This window comes from Quercus robur, chromosome 6 (genome assembly GCF_932294415.1).
Source record: "Quercus robur chromosome 6, dhQueRobu3.1, whole genome shotgun sequence".
NCBI classification, from domain to species: Eukaryota; Viridiplantae; Streptophyta; class Magnoliopsida; order Fagales; family Fagaceae; genus Quercus; species Quercus robur.
In genome coordinates, this window is record NC_065539.1 from 54,225,697 (window position 1) to 54,241,457 (window position 15,761).

General features: G+C 39.2%; 1 pseudogene; it reads right to left on the minus strand.

Moving 5' to 3' along the window:
- LOC126690381 (uncharacterized) overlaps nt 1-14,443 on the minus strand; it is a 72,762-nt pseudogene extending 58,319 nt beyond the window's left edge.
- Nucleotides 14,444-15,761: the final 1,318 nt, after the last annotated feature.

Consider the following 15,761-nt stretch of genomic DNA (forward strand, 5'->3'; position numbering starts at 1 on the left):
TTTAATACTTGAAAAGATGTCAAAAGTAGTTAATTTCCCCTAAGCCTGTGATCCGAGGAGCCATGCGGGACTTAGGTTCTGTTTAAATACTCGAAAAGATGTCCAAAGTAGTTAATTTCTCCTAAGCCTGTGGTCCGAGGAGCCATGCAAGACTTAGGTTCTGTTTAATACTTGAAAAGATGTCAAAAATAGTTAATTTCCCCTAAGCCTGTGGTCTGAGGAGCCATGTAGGACTTAGGTTCTGTTTAAATACTCGAAAAAATGTTCAAAGTAGTTAATTTCCCCTAACCCTGTGGTCCAAGAAGCCATGCAGGACTTAGGTTCTGTTTAATATTTGAAAAGATGTCAAAAGTAGTTAATTTCCCCTAAGCCTGTGGTCCGAGGAGCTATGCAAGACTTAGGTACTGTTTAAATACTCGAAAAGATGTCCAAAGTAGTTAATTTCCCCTAAGCCTGTGGTCTGAGGAGCCATGCAAGACTTAGGTTCTGTTTAGTATTTGAAAAGATGTCAAAAGTAGTTAATTTCCCTTAAGCCTGTGGTCTGAGGAGTGATGCAGGACTTAGGTTCTGTTTAAATACTTGACTAGATGGAGAGACAAGAAGCATGATGCCTTTATACAACAAAAGAACTTATTGAGAAAGGAAATCTTCATTAATAATAGTACATTTTCAGGTTATTTACATTCCAAGGGCGTGGTATTACATGCTCATCTAAATCTTCTAGAAAATATGCCCCTATACCAGCCACTAAGGTGACATGATATGGTCCTTCCTAATTTGGTTATAGCTTTCCCCATGCTGGGTTTTTCGCAGTGCCCAAAACTTTCCTCAACACTAAGTTGCCAGGCACTAGTGGCCTTAGCTTTACTTTGGCATCATAACCTTGCTTGAGTTTGTGTTGGTAGTACACCAATTGGACCATTGCTCTTTCCCTTCTTTCTTCAATAAGATCTACGCTTTTCTCTAGCAGCTCATTGTTGTTGCTTGGACAGAATGAGCTTTTTTTTAGCGTTGGAAAGCTCATCTCTAGAGGAATAACAACCTTAGCCCCGTAAGTCATTGAAAAGGGGGTCTCTCCTATTGAACTATAGGTTTTGGTTCGATACGTCCACAGGACATATGGCAGTTCTTCCATCCATCTTCCCTTCGCGTCGTCTAACCTCTTCTTAAATCCGTTCACTATGACCTTGTTAACAGCCTTGGCTTACCCATTCCCCTAGGGGTAGGCTTGGGTAGACTATCTATTCATAATTCTCAATTCGCAATAGTACCTCCTAAAGGCCTTACTATCGAACTGAAGACCATTGTCCGAGATAAGGGAGTGAGGGACCCTGAACCGGGTAACAATGTTTTTCCAAACGGCTTTTTGACGTCCACATCTCTGATGTTCGCTAAAGGTTCAGTTTCAACTCATTTAGTAAAGTAGTCAGTGCCGACGAGCAGATACCTTTTGTTCCCTGTCGCCTTGGGAAAGGGCCCAACGATATCCAAGCCCCACTAAGAAAATGGCCAAGGATTGGACAGTGGATTGAGGATCCCTCCTGGTTGATGTATGTTTGGCGTAAATCTTTGACATTGGTCAGACTTCTTCATGTATTCATGTGCTTCTTTCTGCATGTTTGGCCATTAGTAGCCTTGGGTGATGGCCCTATGAGATAAGAACCTGCCTCCTGTGTGGCTTCCACAAATCCTTTCGTGTAATTCCTTCAGGATTAGTTCTAAGGCCTTAGGGTGTACGCAGAGCAAGTATGGTCTAGAGAAGAAACGTTCATACAGCTTCTGGTCCTCAGATAGCCAGAACCAAGAAGCTTTTCTCCGTATCTTGTTAGCCTCGGTCTTCTCTTCGGGCAAGATGTCTTCCTTCAAAAACAGTACTAGAGGGTCCATCCAGCTAGGTCCCACTCTAACCTGGTGGACATGGATCACTTCTCTCTTCGTCACTGAGGGTTTGTACAAATCTTCCTTAAGGATGACCTGGGGTAAACTTTGAGCCGAAGAGGTGGCAAACGTGGCCAAGGAGTCGGCGTGTGTGTTTCCACTTCTAGGGATATGCAGTAAGCTAAAAGAATCGAAACGTGACTGTAGGCGTTTAACTTGGTTTAAGTATCCCTGTATTCTTTTGTCTCTTGCTTCTAATTCCCCATTCAATTGGCCAACTACCAATCTTGAGTCCAAGAACATATTTACTGCTTTTCTGCCCAGTTTCTGAACCATAGACATCCCCTCCAGTAGGGCCTCATATTCAGCCTCATTATTTGTGGCCGAGAAACCCAGTCTTAGCGATTTTTTTATGGTAATCCTTTCAAGGAAAATCAGAACTAGCCCCACTCTGGAGCCCCATTGGTTCGTTGCGCCATATGTCCATGAAGCAGATCCCTGTCATTGAAGCTTCCTGGAAGGTCACTTTAATGGTTGGATTATATATTTGAACCATATTCATTAAGTCTGAGGAGGATGTACTCCTTGGACGTCCCTTTATTTGCTCTATACTAATGAGACCTGGTCTGGGAATATCTCATAATTATTTGCTTCTCCTCGGACCTATTTGTATCTTCGGATAAAGCCTAAGGCCCAATATACGATCTTGGGCCCTTGCCCCTACAAGCTCTAACTTGTATTGTGGAGAGATCAATATATTTATTTATTTTATCAAATGGAAAGAAAAAAAAAATCCCATACAGTTTCTCTTAAAGGCTTGGTTTTTTATGCTCTGGACCTTTTTGGGTTTGGAGCGTGACAATCTTCAAGGGTAAATATGAAGGAAAATGTTTGATGATTCAAACAAATTCCTTACCTTATAAATCTGTATTTACCTAAATTAGACCATATTTCTTTTCGCTGTCTTATTCATTTTTTTTTTTCAAAAATTTTAAAAATGTGTGCTGGGTATACTGTTGGTGATAGGCCACAAACTGAATGACCTCTTGTGATAGAAATTAATTAATTAATTAGCCAAGTTATTAATTAATCAATTTATCATGCAAATGCGTGGTAGCACAAACAAATCACCAGTAAACTAAATATGCAGCGGAAAATAAATAACACGGTGATTTGTTTACGAATGGGGAAAACCTAATGGCAAAAACCCCACCAAGTGATTTTCAGGTCACCACTCCCGAAACTCCACTATTATCACAACAAGCAGTTACAAGTAAAGGAATCCAAGTACCTTACCAACCTACAGTTGAACCCTTATCCCAATACCCAATTGGACTTATTTTGTAGTAACAGTTCCCCTTTCAGATGCACGACTCCCAGTACGTGATTAACCAATTGCGCAGATCCCAGTACGCGACTTCAATCACCAACTAAGAAGGTTGTTGGTTGCAAAGTTCTTCAGTTCATTCAAACGATGAAGATCAAGAAGATACTTGATCACAAAACCTTACGGTGCACATACACAGCAACTTCTTCAAGAGAAAGAGATGAACTAGGGCAAGAACTTCGTCTTTGGTCACAATTTGCTTGAACAGAGTTTTCTCAAAACTTGTGCAACTTATGAACACTTTGACGGCCCTTAAATTGATCCTTTTATATGTCTAGGTTTAGGAGAAAAGAAGGCCCAAAGACACATTCACGGATCCTAAGAAAATCATATTGAAATTCTGAAAATCTTAAACCTCGACAGATAGCAGGTGTCGAGCAGCTGTCGAGCACACTGAATGAAGAACAGCTTCCTTAAGCTCGATAGATGCAACTGTCGACTAGCTGTCGAGTTTTAATGATTTTGCACTCTGAACTTATTTTCTTTAACAGACTTGAAAGTTTCAATACTTGATCTTGAAACAAGGTTTCTTGAAGTATTTAAAACATCTTAAATCTACCCAAATACAAGTAAAGTGCATTTTGTCAAAGGATAAGCCAATTATATAAAATCATGACATATGTTCTTAACAAATGAAACACATATGTCCTAACAATCTCCCATTTTGGCAATCCGTGACAAAACCACAACAAACAAATGAACATATGAGAGAAGTCATAAATCACTCAACTCATATTTACTTGTTGAATACAATAAAATCTATCCTAACACAAACTCTTGAAAAATTTTGCAAGAAGAGAGTTCATGACAAGTAGACTTTGACAACCTGTATTTCTGAAACACTTTAAACAAAATTCATCAAGGCATCTTTGTGTGAAATAGAAATAATAGATTGCATACAAGAACATGTGTATAAAGAGAGAAAAGAAACAACACATGAAGGGGTAGGTGAAAGAAAAACATACATCAATATAAATAAAGAGATAAGTACAATATATGTCTAGAAATGGTCACAAGACCTCATGTACAAGAGTAATGTATCTAAAAAGAAAGAAAAGAAAAAATACATACTATCCTCACTACATCCCTCAAAATGTATCAACACGTCCCCTAACAAAATGGTCCTATACTAACTCTCTCCCTATGATGGACTACTCTTATACCAAAACTACTCCCCCTTTTTGTCACGAATGACAAAGGGTAAGAGTGTCAAGTAGACATCTCATCGGCAGAGCTAGCATCTCCATCATCATCATCACCATCATCATCATCCTCATCCTCAGAAGCAGAAGCCACGGGAGAAGGTGGTGAAGGAGTAGCCTCAGGAGCAAAGCCACCCATAGACGCCTGTCATCGTGCAATACGACCGACACGAACGTTCACCTGATACAACTCTGTAGAGAGTGTATCGAGACGAGCATCCATGCACTGCAACTGTGCCATGATATCTCCTAGAGACACATCGCTCGAAGAAGAAGGAGGAGTCGATGTGGATGGAGCCAAACGGGATGGAGTGGAACGGGAGGAAGGAGCCGCTAAATCCGACTGTCACGACCGAAGCTGGGCCTCGCTACGTTTAACGGTAGCGTAATCTATGGCACACATGACAGTAAAGTGGTCGGAAGAGGGAAAAGGAATAGAAAAATGGCGTAGAATCCTCGTGATAGCGGAAGGAAAGATGAGCGTATCACGGGTCATCGAATCTAGATGAACATTTATAATAGACAGAATGAAATGAGAAGGGAAGTCTATGGTAAGATGCTTAAGAAGAGACAACAAAAATCGAGTACGAGGCTTTGTGATGGAGTTATAGTGAAAGAAGGGATGTAAAACAAAAGTCATCACCATGTTCAAGAATCTAAGACCTTTAGCAAAAGGTGGACATGGTGTAAAAAGACGCTCACCCCAAAACGTAGGGTGCTCACAGAAAGCAGACATAAGCTCATCCCTAGACACAGTCCTTAGACGCTCACAACCAGGATAGTCAGGAAACTCTATCCTAGGAACCCGAAGCACATCCGCAACCAACTGTGGTGTGATAGGAATGCGCGTACCCCGAATGTGAGTGAAGAAAAGAGGTACTGACTGACCAATCCCGTGCATGTTGGAGTAGAACTCCTGGATAAGCACGAGAGGACAGGTGACTGGGACGTCACACAGTGACTCTCATCCCTTACTGTGAATGACAGAGGGAAGGTCGGTGTCGGAAAAATCCGTCAAGATGACTTGGCATTCCGAATGAATGCCTCGTCTAGAAAAGTTCTCCGAAAATGCCTTAAAGGCATCATCATCCATCACGGAACCGGATATAAGATAAGGTAGGATCAGATGAAAAAGAAGCATCGGAACGAAGAGGGTTCCGGGCTGGAGTGGATTTACGCTTAGGTGCCATAGACATAACTAATGTAAACAACAAAGAGAGAGAGAATGAAAGACAATCAGAAAAGTCCCAAACATTTTCAAATATATCAAATATATTGAAAAGAAGTACGTATGCATGGGAAATGCATGAGCATGTGACATGCAAAGGAAACTGCATCATGGGCTCAGCCCAATCCAAACCTATCAGCACACAAACATATAGCACACATCTAAATGCATGGCAATACCATTATAATGCTAATGTGATGCAATGTATGATGTTTTAAACACATTTAAGTGAAAACCCAACCCAAAATTTCAATGAAATCTCATCAATTTTGAAAAACCCCAAAAATTTCCAAAAACCCCAAATCCTAGGTTTCAAAACATGAAATGAATGAATGAGAAAAGATTAGAAGCTTACCAAGTGAAGAAAAACTTGAAAAACCTTGGAAAATCCTTGAGAACCAAGATAGGAGTGAGAATGGAGTGTTTTTGGGAGAGAAACAGAGAAGTATCGAGAGAGAGATCGATGGAAATGAGGACCAGATCGCGCAGGGGCTTTATATAGGAAAGCTAGTAAATCTTTACAGATGCAGGTATCGAGAGGTATCTAGCGATTTGTCGAGGAGGTGTCGAGGAAATACTCGTCGACAGTTGAGGTGTCGAGGAGGTATCGAGGATCAACACACCAGATTTTAGAACAGAAGCTCGATTGATCCACCAGGTATCGAGAAGCTATCGAGCATACAGACCCAATCTCAATAGATCCACTAGGTATCGAGGTGCAGGCGAGATTGCGATAAGAAAAAGCTTAAGGAAGCTCGACAGATAGCCAGCTATCGAAGAGGTATCGAGGAGGTGTCGAGCCAGCTTTTAAAAACAGTTTTTCGAGATGTAAAAAACACAGACATGAATGCAATCCAACATGCAACTCAACCAACGATCCAATCAACATATTAAACTCTTAAAAATATCTCTTAAATGAGAATTTAAGCACAAGGATCTTCAAAAACACACACACACACTAAACAAGTCTAACCAATTTTATATTTCAAAAACAAGTCTTAGACAGTTTAGTGAGCATACATTAATACATGTAAAACTTTGTGATGGCCAAATCACATTGTACCTGCACATGTATCAAGAATAGCAAAGAATATTGCGTGTCGTGTGTGAAAAATATCGCAAGATTGCATAAGTATATGCATGTTATGATGATTTGAGATATGAGAAAATCACTTTAACTCACACACAATCATAACTGCTTAATGGGGACTATCACCTTTGAGATACATCCTATAACTCCCACATCTCCTAGAATACACGCTTGCAATCATGTTTAAAGCATTTTTGATCTTTTTGCTTTTGATTCTTTGCATATTTTTCTTTTAAACATATCATGCATGGGCTTATTAGATAGTGCAAAGAAATACCCAATGATATTTGACATTTTAATTTTGTTATGCCTAGCCACACAAATGTCATTGACATTGCACTTTTACTATGCCGAAGCATATAGGTGTCAAATAATGATTGGCGGGCAACAGTGTTGAGATGATTATTTATGTCTTTCTCTCAAAATTTTTTAGTCATTCCCGTCAAAAAGAGTAATATGTGTGTTAAGTTTAAGAGACAACTTAATCGTACTCATCACAAACACGAGCCACAAAGCTCACTTACTTAGTTGTGCATAGAAATGCTCATCTAAGCTACAAATGATACAAAGTTTAGAAGACTTTGTTTTATTGGCCATTCAAGGTACACAAGTACCAATGTACACAAAACACACATTGTTTTTGTATTTTTCTGATTTTTCAATTTTGTATTTTTTATTTTTATAAAGAAAAAAAAAACAAAGTAAAAATTGAAAAATAACCAAACAAAAACATGTCAAACAAACAAAGCATAAAAACTAAACTGACTCAAAACATGAAAGCCAAAACACATAAGTAATGCACACACAAAAACAAGAAGAGAGAGAGAAAAGTGACAGAATCACTTGGAGCCCTTTTCCTTTCACACCTTGGAAGAACCTTTCCGTTTAGCATACCCTTGAACCGACGGTGAAGGGGAAGAATTAAAGTCGTTCAAGTTCGAAAGGAACATTAGGGCTTTGAGAAGATCACCAAGGGGAGCGAGAGAGGATTGAAGCTGATTTTGGTTCCCAGATGCTATCATGCCGTTGCTCTGTTGAGTGGCAAGCCACTTGTAGCAATTTGGTCCAGTATGACTGGCAGCTCCACAATGATGACAGAGATGCTGCTTCTTTTGTTTAGGCTTTTGAGAGTTAGCCTTCTTAGCCCTAGGGTTTTTAACATCTTTCTTCTTAAGCTTAAGGGGTGCTCCTAAGATAGATTTACCCTTGTCTAAGTTCTCACTAGCTAATTCAGTTTTAATCTCATTGTTCTCAGTTTTAACACTATTAGCAGGAGGAACAAAAACAGTAGTACTAGAAGAAGCAGTATTAGAAGAAGAAAGTCCATACCCTAAACCTGTTCGATCTGAAGTAGATTTCTGAATGCTCAGCATCTCATCTAGCTTTGCGCTTGAAGTCCTCTCCAATTGAGCTCTGACTTGAAACAGTTCTGCTTCAAGCTTCTTGGTCTTCTCAGCCAAGAAATTTTTTCTTGAATCTCAGTGCTCCAATAGTCTGATTGGCCTTATCAAACTTTGTGGAAAGCTCCTCACGGTCAAGTTCCACATCACTGAGCTTCTTGGTGGTTAGCCTACATAATTTCTCATGCTTTCAGAAAGCTTATACAGCGTCTCATAGGCAGTATGGATGTCATCTTGATCATCCATCTTCTCAAACTTAGATTCCACCAGTTCCTCTTCTTCAACCACATCTTCAACAATCCCATCAGTAGGATTGACCGTGGCCGTGAAGGCATTTAAGATTCTGTCATCCTCATTGTCGGAATCATCCTCAGGCTCAGTGTCGCTCAAGGTAACAGCAAGTGCTTTGCTCTTCCCAATGCTCTTGAGGTATGTAGGACACTCATGCTTCATGTGACCGAAGCCTTGACACCCAAAGCACTTAGGTCCTGAGGGAACAGTGTACTGACCACCTTCCTTAGCATCCTTCTTCCCTTTGTCTTGGCCTTTAAACTGAAAAGAGCTAGATTGCATACGGTCCTTGTCGAAACCCTTCCTATTGGCGTTCTTCATAAACTTCTTGAACTGCCTGGTGATGTAGGACTTCATCTTGGAATCTTCATCATCAGAAGATTCATATGTTTCACTGCACTTGACCTTCAGTGCCATACTCTTGCTTTTACCCGACTTGCCTATTCTTGTCAACCCTAGCTCGTAGGTCTGCAAGTTTCCAACCAGCTCAGTCAAAGGAATCTTGTCAATATCCTTTGATTCCTTTATTGCCGTAATATTGGTATGAAATCTTTCGGGCAGAGATCTGAGCACTTTCCTCACAATCTTGGGTTCAGGAATGGTTTCCCCAAGATTGAAGGCTGAGTTCATTATGTCTTTTAGCTTGGCATAGAACTCATCGAAAGACTTATCCTCCTCCATCTTTATCTCTTCAAAACTTGTAGTGAGTCTCTGAAATTTTGAGTCCTTGACAGCCTTAGTACCCTCATAGGTTGTCTGGAGAATGGTCCAAGCCTCCTTGGCAATTTCAGTGGAGGATATCTTCTTGAACTCCTTATTGGTGACAGCACTGAACAATGCATTCAAGGCTCTGCTGTTGAACTTTGCCGCCTTAATCTTGGCATCATCCCAGTCGGCTGGCGCTTCTGTAAGCTTAATCCAGCCTATCTCCACAGCTTACCACACTTTCTCATCTAAAGACTACAAGAAAACTCTCATGTGTACTTTCCAGTATGCATAGTTAGTGCCATCAAATAAAGGAGGTATGATTAATAATTGTCCTCTATCCATGACAAACAGGGGTCAATAGATCAACACATCAAAAATTAAACCCTAATCAGAGTGTGTCTGCTTTGATACCACTTGATAGGCCACAAACTGAATGACCCCTTGTGATAGAAATTAATTAATTAACCAAGTTATTAATTAATCAATTTATCATGCAAACTCGTGGTAGCACAAACAAATTACCAATAAACTAAATATGTAGCGGAAAATAAATAACACGGTGATTTGTTTACGAATGGGGAAAACCTAACGGCAAAAACCCCACCGGGTGATTTTTAGGTCACCGCTCCCGAAACTCCACTATTATCACAACAAGCGGTTACAAGTATAGGAATCCAAGTACCTTACCAACCTACAGTTGAACCCTTATCCCAATACCCAATTGGACTTGTTCCGTAGTGACAATTCCCCTTTTAGATGCACAACTCCCAATACGTGACTAACCAATTGTGTGGATCCCAGTACGCGACTTCAATCAACAACTAAGAAGGTTGTTGGTTGCAAAGTTTTTCAGTTCATCCAAACGATGAAGATCAAGAAGATGCTTGGTCACAAAACCCTACGGTGCACATACACAACAACTTCTTCAAGAGAAAGAGATGAACTAGGGTGAGAACTTTGTCTCTGGTCACAATTTGCTTGAACAGAGTTTTCTCAAAGCTTGTGCAACTTGTGAACACTTTGACGGCCCTTAAACTGATCCTTTTATATGTCTAGGTTTAGGAAAAAAGAAGGCCCAAAGACACATTCACGGATCCCAAGAAAATCAGATTGAAATTCTGAAAATCTTAAACCTCGATAGATAGCAGGTGTCGAGCAGGTGTTGAGCAGGTGTCGAGCACACCGAACGAAGAACAGCTTCCTTAAGCTCAATAGATGCAGTTGTCATCTAGCTATCGAGATTTAATGATTTTGCAATCTGAACTTGTTTTCTTGAACAGACTTGAAAGCTTCAATACTTGATCTTGAAACAAGGTTTCTTGAAGTATTTAAAACATCATAAAGCTACCCAAATACAAGTAAAGTGCGTTTTGTCAAAGGATAAGCTAATTACATAAAATCATGACATATGTTCTTAACAAGTGAAACACATATGTCTTAACAGTTGGCTCTGTGAATATTAAAGAAAAAAATGTTGTTTATACTTTGCTGGTTGAACTTAGACATTGATGCTTAAGATATGTGTTTGCATGAGTAGACAATATCAGCCCAGTCATAAATGGTTACTTTCCTGTGCATTGCACAGGTTAAACGCTAATAGAAATTAAGGCAGAGGCTTCCTTCCCTACTTTGGCCCAATATAAAGTATAGTCCCACTCCCAACTTTCCACTTTCTTAACCCACTTATTATTTTGTGACACACTACCCCATATCTTCTTCCCAAAAAACCTACTCGTATTCTTACTCATTAGTTATTACCCTCATCCTCTCTCTATCAGAGAGAATGGCAGGTATCTAGCACATCTTAATATCTATCGTCTCTGTCAATATTTCTTTTTGCTAATTAGTCAAATTCCTTTTGGTGGGACTGGGAGCTCATTAATTTTAATTGTTGTGTGCTTTAATTTGTTGGCCTTCCATCCTTTTCTTGCTCAATTTTATTGGAGGTTGTCTTGTTTGTCATTGTCCCCTCCACCTTGTAAGCATTCAATTCATGAATATATATATATATATATATCAAACTCTCCATATATTTGAATTGAAATACATCATCATATACTAACTAAATACAATACATCATATACAAACAAATGAAATATCACCCACAATCTTCGTAAAAAAAAAAAAAAAAAAAATCTACTTAGTGACTTGGTCACCTGGCTACAATACATAATTACAAGCAATCAAACCCCAATCAACCTTGGGCTTGTCTTCAATCTGAACAAAAATGGGGTTAGAAGTCCTTACATCTTTTTCATGTTTAGGTAACTCAGAAATGGTCTTTTTGGAACAGGTATCCACTTCACAATCCAACCAATTGGCCAAGATATTATTCCAAATCCAATGCACTCAACCCATTGCCCCCAATTCAACCTTTCTGTACCTGCAAACTTCTTCAAAAATTCTACCATCACCACCTGAAGGACTATGGTTATGGCTATGATCCCCAAAAACAACTTGTTCCTATGTATTCCTTTAAACACATTCTTCTTCTCAAGCTTTCTTGCATTGAATTCATTGAACAGTTGACAAAGGACGGAAGTATTGAAGATCAACATGTCATTTACCTTCTTAGTCACACCAAAGATTGATTCACCTTTGAATTGCAAGGTCAGGAGTACGATAATTTGATACAAAGCTTGGGCTAAGAGATTTCTCCACATTATGTTGGTAATAAGTGGTTCAGTTCGACCTACTGGTGGCTTCTTCATTAGTTCCTTGGTGGGTTGCTGTTGCTAGAGCTAAAGCACCCAGGGTATGCGTAATTAGGTTCACCCATAATAACTGGACTCCTGTCAACGGGCCTTTACTGACATAAATGACTGCCACTAAGTTGATAGTAATAGCAGCAACATTCATGGTGAGTTGAAACTGAATGAACTTTTGAATGTTTTTGTAAACACATCTTCCCCACTTTAAATTTTTTGGCCACTGAAGCAAAGTTGTCATCCAAAATGACAATATCTGAGCTTTCCTTTGCCACCTCGGTGCCTTGAATTCCCATAGAAAGTCCTACATCAGCTTCTTTCAGTGCTTGTGAATCATTTGTGCTATGCCCAGTGACTGCAACTACATGACCTTTTTGTTTCAAACATTCTACCATCAGTAGTTTGTCAAAGGGAGATGACCTTGCCATCACACAAATTTTATCAACTTTCTTCATTCTCTCCTTTGGTGTGTAGTTTCTGAATTCAATGCCTTCTACCACTGCTCCACTCATGTCTTGATCAAATCTTAATATTCCACATTCAGTGGCAATAACTTTGGCTGTGAAAACATTGTCTCCAATGATCATTTTGATGTTCACACCTGCATTTTGGCAATCTTCCACAGCCTTCTTTACCCCTGGATGACATGGGTCCTTAATACCCACCAGTCCTAATAGGGTCAGACCATCTTCTTTTATCTTCTTTTGCTCCATATCATGTTCTTGATCTTCTTCTGAAATTTGCTTATGTGCAAAAGCAATGCACCGGAGGCTGCTAGCTGCCATACCTTGAATTCTTTGTTCGAATTTCAACTTTTCACTATCATCTAGATCTTTCATAATTCCAGAAGCATCATAGTAACTTGAACACATTTTCAATATCATTTCTGCATCTCCTTTCCAGTTTACGTGGATTGTATCGTCTATCTTTCTCCTTGTTATGACTCCGCTTCGTTTCTTCTGAGAATTGAATGCTTCAACGTAAAGAATCTTACAGCTTTGCTTCAATTGTTCCATTTTCATGTTTAGCTCCAGAACAGCCCATGAAAGAATTGCTTGTTCAGTGGGACTACCGGAGAACTCAATTTCAGAGCCTGAAGTAGGCCAGTAAACATTACCGGTTGTGTTTAGAGCAACTCCTTCTTGTAGCAATTCAAGAATATATGGAGCGATTGATGTGTAAGTAGTTGGTGCTTTGCCTAGCCAGAACTTGGTCACCTTCATTTTATTCCGCTTGAGAGTCCCTGTTTTGTCTGTACAAATGGTGGTGATAGAGCCTATGGTCTCACACGCAGACAACTTCCGCACCATTGCCTGGTCAGCCATCATTTTTTTCGTGGAATAAATCTGTGTAAGCTTGACAGCCATAGGAAACCCTTTTGGAGTTACAACCTCAACTATAGTAATAGCAGCCGCTAAAATACCTACCACAGCATTTAGTATGTCATAAACCTTGGTGGTGCTGCCATTGAACACTTTATTTCCATTCTCATCTTTTATATTCCCCATGAAGTATCGATAGAACAAGATTATGAGAACGTGGAAAGCAACCAGCAAACCAAGCTTTCCTATTGACGAAGTTAGCTCTTTAAGCCGAGTTTGTAAAGGTGTCTGGTGATTGGTATTACGGCTGCTGATTGAACTCATCATCTCGCCCCATTTAGTGTTCATTCCAACTGAAGTGACAAGCATTCGAGCATTGCCATCAATCACCTTTGTTCAAGAAAGCAAAAATGGATGGCTGCAATTTACTTCTACACGATCACTTTCCCCTGTCATGCTCGATTCATCCACTTGTAATGAGTGTCCATTTAAGAATAGCCCATCTGCTGGAACTTGATCTCCAATCTTTAAGAAAATGACATCTCCAACGACAATTTCAAATATTGAAATTTGTTGACGCCGCCCAGCTCTCACAGCGTCAATTTGGATTTTGTTGCTGACCTCAGTTAACTTGTCAAATTGTCTGTTTTGCCTAAAATGAAATATGGCAGAAACAACAATGACAAGAAATAGAGCAACAAATATGCTACCACCGTCATACCATCCTTGTTTTATTCCATTCTCTTTGATGCCGAATGCAAGAGAAGATGCAGCACTGCCTAAGTTGATGAGAATGCTATGATCCTTGAATTCTTCCACTACAAAATGAAAGAAGCTCTTTGTAGGTGGGGTTTTATACTTGTTTGAGCCGAAAGCCTCATGTCGGCGAGCAATGTCTTCAACATCACCTTGAATCCCACGTTCAACATTGGTTTCAAGAGTGGATGCTACTTTAGAAACCCCTCCAATGTTTTGGAGGCTTTCAATTTTTTTTCTTCCACAAGTTTAGTGAGTGTTGCTTGATCAACTTTGGACTTGATGTCCGGTTTGAGATCCACATCCACGAAAGATGCGTCTTTCTTATCGGGTAGAGAATTATCTTTGAAAACAGATAGTAGGGCTCTAGAGCAATATATGTAAACAAAGGCGGAGTGCCATCTCTTGTTGGGTACGCTAAGCTGGGAGGAGTGTGGTGCTCCAACGCTTTCCAAGTTTTGTAGGATAATCATAGTCAACATAAGTGATTAGCAAAGCACAAAATATAGGAGTAAAGAAGTAAACAAGAAAAAGGATGATCTTTAAGATTAAGAAAGCAAGGAATTTTCTTTTATGAGTAATCCTAATCCTATAAAAAATAAATAGAAACAAATTAATGGAGCAAAGGGGAATGGAGATAATGTCGAAATGGCATGGATAAAAATTGATCGAGTTAGAATGGGATATTTTAGTTTGGAAGGATAGTATTCATAGGTAGGTGCATGGAGCTTCGTACGTACGTTCATATTTTCCGTATTCGAGAGATTTCCAGAAGGATATGTTATGTTGTGTGTCCGTACTAACTGCTTTCTTCTCACACTCTCACATATCACATTTGATGGATGTCGATCGGTAGTCTGCTACTGCCAGCTGTTGCAATACACTAGTATGTATGTATGTATGTATGTAGTACTTTTGGTTTTCGGCTGTCAACAGCCTGGAAAGCAAACTGAATTTTTTACAACAGGTCAACGCAGCGAGAATCAAGGAAGCTCCCATTGCATCTTAAGGTTCCTACTTTCGTCGCATGTTCCACGCTGCTTGGATTTGGAAACACCTTACGCTTAGTGTCCATTTCAAAAAGTTTATTTAGTTAGAAAATTTTTGTTAATAGTGCGTGTATTTAAAAAATAAAAAAAAGTAAAAGAAAAAAAAAAGTACAGTTTTAAAAAGTTATGCATAAAAATTAAAAACTAAAAAAAGTTAAAAATTGAAACTCATGCCAAATAGGTTCTTAGTATTAAAAACAGATTAATGTTTTAACACAATTAATTAATAAATAAAAAGTCAATTTCATGTTGAATTGCTTAATTCTTAATCAACTCCCACTTATTTGATTAATATAAATAAATTTCATGTTTTCTCAAATAAATTTTAATTCTAAATATAATCAAATATTATGTTTGGGTGTGTGTTTGTTAAAAAAAAAAAAAAAAAAAAGGGAATTACACTGCTTTTTCACCCTAAATTATACCACATTTTACACTTAATTTGCCTCATGAACTATTAAAATGCAAGATTGACTCTCCAAATTGAAAACTTTGTAACACTTAACCACTAGTTTTTTTTTTTTTTTGGGCTATTAAGTCTAACAAAATTTAGCTGTGGGGCTAGAGAATTTGTAATCCCGGCCCATTTTGCATTAGGACCCAAGGCCCGCGCCAAGGATAGACGTTGTCGAGGACGTGCAACGAAAGTTCAAATGGCCTAGAGATGTAGCCGAGGACGATCCTGTCCTCGGCATCCCAGAACCTAGAAGGAAGGAATGGCACGCCATCAAAAGCAGCCCCC